The sequence below is a fragment of the Lygodium microphyllum genome, chromosome 14 (genome assembly GCF_053477565.2).
Source record: "Lygodium microphyllum isolate KBCC chromosome 14, Lygodium_microphyllum_v1.1.10, whole genome shotgun sequence".
Taxonomy (NCBI): Eukaryota; Viridiplantae; Streptophyta; class Polypodiopsida; order Schizaeales; family Lygodiaceae; genus Lygodium; species Lygodium microphyllum.
This window is the reverse complement of record NC_141148.1, coordinates 142,107,578-142,116,820: the sequence shown is the minus strand read 5'-3', so window position 1 is coordinate 142,116,820 and position 9,243 is coordinate 142,107,578. Positions and strand designations below refer to the sequence as shown.

At 42.9% G+C, this 9,243-nt stretch overlaps 1 pseudogene; it reads right to left on the bottom strand.

Annotated features, from left to right (window-relative positions):
- Positions 1-1,977: 1,977 nt before the first annotated feature.
- On the bottom strand, positions 1,978-4,587 carry LOC148026181 (accumulation of dyads protein 2 pseudogene; annotated as a pseudogene).
- Positions 4,588-9,243: the final 4,656 nt, after the last annotated feature.

The window sequence follows — 9,243 nt, the reverse complement described above, 5'->3', positions numbered from 1 at the left end:
ACGATTTAAATATTTGTATTGGACATTGTATTTGGGTACCGCCTGACTCCTTGGGCGCCCAATAGTTTTAATTCTTTAGTGGCACAAAAGCAAACACAAAAGCTAAAGCGTGCTAATTGTAAATTGGGCTATTTTTTGAGCTTAAAGATGAATAATATATAAAATACATGCTTTGTGGAGCGCTCACACAAGGCATGGGGGGAGATTGCACCCAATTAGTCTCTTGCTTCATGTCGTGCAAGCTTTCTTCATTGTTTTTTGTGCAAAAAGTAGAGTTCTTCTGTTCTTGGGGACCTTCTGACGCTCACTATGCGCGCATATGGCGTCCGATCTGTGCACCACAGAGAGAGAGAGAGAGAGAGAGAGAGAGAGAGAGAGAGAGAGAGAGTGTGTGTGTGTGTGTGTCTCGGGGAAGTTACTATATGTATATCCTCTATATTACGTGCGTTCAATGCCTATTTATAAATATCTTTATTGGTGAAATTTTCTTGAATAAAACATAATCCTTTTGTATTAAATCTATAAATAACCCCTTTATATTACACCCTTTTGCATGTAAAAAATGTATAAAGTTGGTATTTTAAAAATATCTTATTTTGAACCATGTGATTCACACATATATTCATGAGTAACTTACCCGTGTGTGTGTGTATGTGTAATGCTTGCCTCTTTCATTTTGTCATTGATTCATGATAACTTGTTAATAATGAATATAGATTCGAAGATTCAAAGCTAACGAGATTGATGCCAAGCCTTAACAAACTTTTCCAATGTTTGATTGTAATGTATGGTTCAAACCATGGAATGTTCTTATAAGGGTTTTAAATGTGTAGTAGTCTTGATGATAATAGTAATGTAGCCTATGCCAGAGGAAGAAGTGGTTGTTGTCCACTATGCCCTAATGGGTGTACTTGGCATTTCACTAAGCCATTAGGAAGCACCTATCTCTTGCATGCAATGGCTTCTCCTTTGAGATAAGGGCCCTTGGCTTGGATGGTGAGGACATCTCTCTTTCTCGCCCCTTTGACATTAAGATTTGGGAAACCAAATAAAATGGTCTACAAGTTGACAATAGTAGGAGATGCTTTTCTTTATATTGTATCCCTAGAAAGTAGGGGAATCCTTTTCATTCATGTGGTTCTTATATATCCCTATTATCTTTATCCTCCCTGCAAGATATAGATGTTTTCTTTAGCCATTTCTAATCGTGCTTATTGGGTGGTTAATGTATGAGTTAGCATGCACAGCCAACACTTTGAGATGTATGTATCTTTCTTGAAAGCTTACCAATGCCATGTTCCCTTTAATGATTAGCTTACCTCTATCATCTACACATTGGCAATATATCTCTTTTAGGCCATATCTATCTCTTTTTGGCATGACGAGTGTATACACGTGAATATATTGCTGAGGTATGTTTCTCGTGGATGTATTAGTCATGTTCTTGCAAATATTTGCACATTCTTACAAAACCCTATAATATGAATATGTCTCACATTTGATTCCTTATATTCCTAGATCTATGAGAGAATTTTTTAAGTGCTACAAAGTTAAAGATAGTGTGCTAAAAAGAAGATCAATTTCACATCGCATTATTCAAGTGATAGGGACAAATTGTTGTGTATGAAGTTATTTATCTAGAGCTCGATGCATAGGAACTTTTGAATAGGACGCTATAGAGCTTCAAGTATCTTTTTCATCACATAAAACCTAGATTCAATAAATTTTCTTTTCTATCATAGCTTTATGCCATGTGCACCAAGCATGTTGTTTTATCCGAGCAACCTTTACAAAAATTTACAATGGCGCAAACCAACCACGCAAAGCACCGCTAGTGAGCCGGCCCAGGCTAGCTAGTTACTATTATTGAGGGGGACTTGAGGCTGATTTTCAAAGGTTCTTCTTTTAGAAATTCAATTTTCCACGAAAACTGCTCATGTGGTGGGGAGTACGATGGCCACAGCATGCATGCATTCTTCACTGCTTGGGGCTGGCAAGTAGGCCAAGTTTGCCGACGGGGAGAGTGAAGAGGGGGCCGTTGGCGTCGGCGGCCAGGATGCCGGCGACGGCGTTGTACCAGGCGATGAGGGCGGTGACGATGCCGGTGAAGCCGCCGGCGCGATGCATGGAGGGCGAGTGCCGGAGCTCGGCGGCCGTGAGCAGGGCGAAGGTGAGGGAGAGGGCGGCGAACAGGGCGACCAGGGCGGCGGACGTGCGCAGGCTGCACGCCAGCATCAGCAGAGTGAAGATGCTCCAGGCCAGAAGGAAGGTCCCGACGGCCGGGGCCAGGTCCTCCTGAGCCGAGGCCTCCTTGTAGGCGGCCGCCACCCCGAAGGCAGGGATGAGAAGGACCGCGTAGGCCAGCCAGAAGGCCCCGTAGGAGGTAAAGGCGGTGGCCGCGAAGGTGTTGCCCGCCCGGAACTCCCACATGCCCGCCAGGCCCTGCGCCACCCCGCCGTAGAACAGCGCCAGGCCCAGGACCACGTTCACCGGCCCGCTGCTGCTCACCCCCAACAAGCCCGCGTTGTAGCACGACAGCACGAACGTCGTCAGCGCGAACGCCGAGAGGCCCAGGGGCCCCGCATTCGCCTGCTGCAGCCCGCCGCCAACCATGTTGCTGATTGGCCCGCACATGTACTTGTCGCCTAGGTAGTACGGCATGGGTGATAGCGGGCCTGCCGGCGCTGCTCCGGGGTGGCCCATCGACAGCACGTGCTGCGGCGTCGTCATCGACATGCCCCCCCCGCTCTCTCTCTCTCTCTCTCTCCAATGTGCTACTACGCTCCTCGCTCTCTAATTTGCTAATAGACTATCTGCTCTAGAATCTCTATTCCTTCCTTGTCTTCTCCTCCTCTCACTGCAAGCCGTGGTAAGACGCTCTCTCTCTCTCTCTCTCTCTCACAAAAACACTAATCTGCCCGCTCTATTAGATGTGCGTGCTAATATTATGATCTCTACTGTCTCCGCTTACCTTCGATCCTTGCTGCACACTCCCTCACCATGCGTTTATAGCCCCCAACACACTCCCTCACCATCAAGCCGGTTATAATTCTTGCAATGTAGTCGCACATCACTCCAAGTGGCGCAAATCCAAGATGCCCCCATTATCATCATGTCCCACGGGCTTTTTCAATTCACTAATGCTAACCGAATTTGCCGACTAACGGACTGCACGTAAGTTTAAGAATGTGCAACATAATACTCACGCAGTGCGAACCGTCCCAAAGTGCGAACGTATGAAGCTAACAAACGATGTTCACACTTCGGAGCCGGACATCGAGGAACTCTTCCCACCAGGGTTTGAGATCCTATGGGACCCATTGAATTCATGGATAACACATCATCCACATAAGATTGCAATTTTGCAGCTAAGGCCAAATGCTTATTCTTATTCAATGGTCATGAAGAACCGAGGTTTAGTGCAAAATCAATTGCAAACATTTCCACAAAACCTTACAACTTTAAAGGGGAAGTTAACGACGTTGAAATTTACAACAATTTCGAATTATAAAAAACATAAACACACTAGTACTTGGTTTAGAAATCCCTCCAAGATTGTGAAACTAAAGGTTTGTGTATCTACTATCAAACTTGTTTTTCATGAATCCAATGTTTGTGGTTGTGCGTTGATTGTTCTTTTTTAAAGGTGAAAAAGGATGGACGGTAAAGTATGTAGTACGTAGAGCCTAGGTCTGTTGGCCTCTTGAGTGCGGGAATTCTTCTCTTTGCCGTGATGAATAAATTATATAACAGTTTCCTCATATTGCATGTGAGGTAGTTATGCCTTCCCTACCCATAGTGAAGAGTTTTGGTTGTCGAGTTTCCTTAGCTCACATTTTTGAAAATAAAAATGAAAGTAAAAAGTATTAATCTCTCGTCATCTCAAGTCACCTTCTGTGAGATCCATTGTACTAAAGTTGACAACTTGTAAATCGCCCCGCGTATTTTTGGAGTAAGGCATTCTACGATCGCGATCGGTAGTACAGACTGTCATCAATGAAAAAGCATTACAAACAACGACTACACTTCAAATAGACAAATATGTAGGTCACTTATAATCCATTCGTAATACAAACCTGACATATCTTATGCCAATCATGGGATTTTAGCCCTGATAATTGGTCGTCTTTAGAAAACGCGCACCTAAGAGAACGCATCATACTCATCGGAGTGTAGATAGTCTTGATAATTTTCTTCAAAATGCACTCTTCTTTAGTGGACAATACCCAAGGAGTGCGAGGTAGCTGTAAGTGACTATCAGCACTCGACTCCAGTCAAAGGGCCTCCATCTTGCCTACCTCCTTCAAATCCATTCATGCCCCTGTAGTGCTTCTCTTTCTTGTGATGTGGTCCCATAGTAGGTTGCCAAAATTCCTGAGAATATGCATGGGATCCAACAAGTGGTTGATCTGTAAAAGTGGGTCCAATACGACAAGTTGTAGAAAACTGAGAATCGTCGTATTCCATTTGGATAAACCTTCCCTCAGTTCATGACCCTCTAGCAAAAAAGCGGTGTATCCTTGATATACGATATTCTTCATGGTTCGTGACCTTCGAAAGTCTAACAGTGCCCCACACAGTAGACATGCATGATAACCTGAGGTAACCAAACCTGTCCCAACCCCTCTATCCATTGAATACAAACTTGAATGAGCTATGATAGATATTACCAACGAGAATAGAAGCCTACTTACGTAAGCACTCCCCGAATCCCAGAAAGTCATGCATGGTCCACATGAGAATGACTCGAATATTGGCAGACCGTCGACCATCACGCTTGCTCATATCTTCCAAGATGACCCCTCCTCCCATAAAATCTGAAGCTCATTGACTAATGGATGAAGATACATGTCCATATATTTGACTTTGTAGCAACTAGGAACGAGCAAGCTAAGGATGAGGTGTCCTTTCTTTGTAGAAAGCCATGGAGTGATGTTATAGTTGGCAATGACTACAAGCCACACACTATAAGAAGTTCAGCACAGACCGAATGGGTTCATGCCATCCATAGCAAGACCGAGCCGAAGATTCCTTGGCTCTCAGCCAAAGCCTAGAAAGGTAGAGTCATTGTTGCTCCATGCATGTGAATCCAATGATATTCGTTGAACTCCATTTGTGGATCTATTTTGCGCATACCACGTTGCTAAGCTCACTATGTCAGATGTACGAAAAATGTGATTTGTGCGGGGGATAAGCGAAAAGTGTCTAAGAACTTTTTGAGTGATGGTTTTCCCTTGCAAGTTCTATCGATATGTGTAAGCACCACACTTTGGACATGTCTCCATAGTCTCCTATTCTCCTCGAAAAAGTATACAATCATTGATACATGCATGGATGCTGTTGTAGTCCATGCCAAGCTTTCATAAAACATATCGCACATCATCACGAGACTCAAGCATGGTATTTGCAAGTGGTAATTTATGATACTTCAGTAACCTGAAAAAAATCATAAAACACCTTGAAAAATCACAATTGTTTTTTTATGATAGTGCCAAAAAGAAAGCAACAAAGCATACCTACAAGGTACCTGAACAACTCGGTCACACTCGCATTGCTCCACCCGTATTTTGCTTGCACACTTAGGAGTGCAAGTAGTGTCTTCAGGTGAGATACTCAACACCCATTATATAATGGTATGAATGCTTCCTCTCTAAGCGGATGAGATGTCTCGACATCCATGGGCATCAATGCATCGATGAATGCCTCCATCTCAGGCTCCAAGATTGTAGGAAAGTCTGGAAGGCTGCCTGTCTCCTCTGGTATTGATGGTATGGATTGGGTAGTAACTTCCAAGTGGTGGATTGGCTCAGGCACTCCATCCATCGCACACCCACGAACTCTTCTAACTAGCCGCAAAGGGTGCACTCCTCCTTGGGATGAGACGTCACCTCCCTGTAATAAATTTTCCGGCCACATCCAATGTTTTTGTATATGATATTCAATGAGTTTGCGAATACAATGCATGATTGATATATACTTTTCTTACCTTTTGCTCAAAAATCTGAGATCGCCTGATCAATGATCTCTGATTGAAACTTGTTGAAGCGTCGTACGTGTTCTATAGACAATCGACGTTTTCGTCTAATTGCCATCTTATATTGAGAGCAAGAACATGGGACACACTGATTAAGATACACCTCGCGATCTTGAATATCACGGCCTTCATCGTTTTCCATTTGGTCTACGTTAAGACAAACAATTTGTTTTTGTTATCATGCTTTTTTTCTTTCTTAAATTATTTGAGAAGGAATTTCGTCTCTTGTAGCTCAACAAAATTAATGTATGTAAAGTCTCCACCCACCTACGGATGGGCTTACAGTATGTAAAGTCTAATGTGCTACGTATGGGGACGAGGGAGTAGCTACCCTATGTCGGAGTGTTTCCCATCCCGTGGTGTAACGTGCCCGCTCCTCAAATTGCGGGACACGTCTTAGCAGTCCATTGAGAGATATATCTAGAAGACGCCACCCAACACTCCCAAGGAATGACATGGGGTTTGCCAACTAGAGTCTCTCGAGTCTGCCCCGCAATGGAACTTATCCGGCCATTTCCACTAGGATCGACCTGAAGTCCAGGTTCCTTGTAATCGGGTCTTTCTAATAGCCTTCTAGCGTCAGTCTACAACTGCTCCACTTTGAGCAGACACAACTGGGTCAAAGTAGACTCATACCGCACTTGGTTCAAAGAGAATAGGAAACGAGAGGGATGCATCGCTCAACCTCTCTGCCCGTAGGGCGTAGTCCCATTCGAGTCCCCTAAAACGGTATGAATCAGGGTTCTAACCAACATTATCTAAGGTCATCATCCGACCTTTCCTAACATTTTCTTTGAGAAAATCTCTCAGCTAACCGAGACCACCCTTCTGTAGGATAGACCCATTGGTCACATCTACCACGCTTCCCTCGGGGGTTGTTTTAGTTATCTAATTACCTACCACATTATGTTTGACACATAAAAGCAGCTTCCTTAATTAACTCGTTAGTCAGAGGTTCCTTTACGTAATTTAGGGCACAGACACGAAGACAAGATAAAACAAGATCAAACACTTCCTTAACTTATCTTCAGAGTAATGTTTGTCTCTCGCCCATACAGGAGAATTAAGTGTTCCTTTCTGCCTTCGCAGAAAAATCCTTTCGTCTCCCGGCAATAAACCCGAAGGTTTATCCTACCAAGATTCCGCCTTGTAACTAGTATTAAGGCCTCGAGATCCCATCTCGAGTCACGTGGAACACTTGTGTAGGGCCCAGAGGCATTGGGATTTACGGCCAGAGCCCCCATTGGCACCCAAGCATCCTCCTATGCCAAGTAATTTCCACGGAGAGACCTCTCGCGGCAGGTTCGGTCCACATTTCCGGCGCAGATTCACAACCCCCTTGGTTAGGGTTTGGCCGTTCACCAAGGGTAGCTAGTGCCATCCTTCCTTAATTATCCCTTTAGGAAATCAACCACAGCTGAAGCAACTAGCTTAAAAACAATTACTAGGGAAAACATCCCTTTTGTTTCCATGGCAATCAGTCATCTCAGACCCGGCCATGCAATCATCAATCACACCCCACTTGGGTTAACATCCAAAACCACATTAACAAACAGTTGAATGCACAACCTCTTGCTTCAAGGCATCACAATCCCATTGCATGCACAATCAGAATTTAACTTGAATGTATCAAAACACTTGCTCAAGGGATTTACAACCTTTTCAAACAACCAAGCATAACTTGGGTCAACAATCCATTTAAGGTTAGGTCACCAACTTCAATTAAGCTAGGAGTGTATCCATTTGCGATAGTCCACAGCAAGATCGATAAAACAATTCGCATGCAATTATACTTATTCCTAATGCACCGGATCTCATGAAGGTCTAGGTTTCTATCCATCGGTGCAATTGCATCGTATGAACGGAAACTAACATTCCGTGTGTTTAATTTTTATGCAGATGCAAATCGTGATTTTTATTGGTTAATTTAGGCATTGCTCTACGCAAAGGTCTATCATTTTATGTAAAAATTTATGAAAACCTTATCATTTCATGTGCGTTAATTCATGCAAATTCCATTCTATTTGTCCCCTTGACTCCCATGCAATCATCCCGTATTTGCAAGATTTCATGTAACAATATTTCATGTACTAGGCTAGTCAATATGTCATGTAACTCATGCACTTGAGTTTTCATAATCATGCACTTTAAGTATAGAAGAGAAACCATGAACACTAAGCAACAAGAATAGTGGGAGGGTTAGAGGACACCATTTTTCTTGGGGAGTGATTTGGTGAGGAATAATTGTTTTCTTGGGGAGTGATTTGGTGAGGAATATAATATCTCTTGGAACAAATATTGTGAAGAGTAAACTTTGTGTGTATGTGTCATATGTTGAGACAACGCATCCTAGGGCCAATCCTTGGGGTATAGGAGAGTTGTAGTGGAGCCACATCAATAAGCTGGGGGATGTAAGAGAGCCATAGTGGGGCCACAACAATAAGCTAGGGGGTTCTCCCTTTGTTTATGTTATGAGGTGCTAGCCACCTATATGTTTGGGTACTCCCTCTGCTTGGAGTTGGAAAGGGCATCATGTTGGACTACAATCTAGAGATTGTATCTACAAATGCATTCTTTCGATAAATTATTTCAGAGTGTCTATACACTCCTAACCGTGAGGCTGTGGGATTTTTGGGTGAGTAGAGGAGGCTTGGCTAGAGCCCTAGAGCCACTGTGGCCCATTTTTAGTCTCGATACATAATCATTAATGGACAAGTTCCCTCTTTTCACTTGGTTCAACTCTCACTTGAGTTGTAGCTTTTTGGCCTTTGTGTTTACTTTGAATATCCTTGCAAGATTCTTTCATGCAATAATGGGGTATCAGATTCTTACAAATAGTCCATCATACTATATGTAAAAACTTTCAAATAGCTAATACATGACTTTACTCTATGTTAGCTCCCAATCTTTCTTAGCCTTTACATATTCTGCACAATAGCATTTCATGCAAGAACTTCCAGTGCTACTACCGTGTCTCCTCAATGTAATTCCAAATACCTTTATTCTTCAAAAAATTATCATCTTGAACTTCCATGCATGATAATTTTTATTATTAAGCTTCTCACTAACAATGTGTTGAAGTTTCAAACATTTTGACAAAACAAACTTGTAAAAATTTGCAATCTACAAGTAACCTAATACAAGGTGTACCACAACCAAACACATAGCCTTCTTTTGCTGATTGCATAACAATAACGATAATTTGTTAT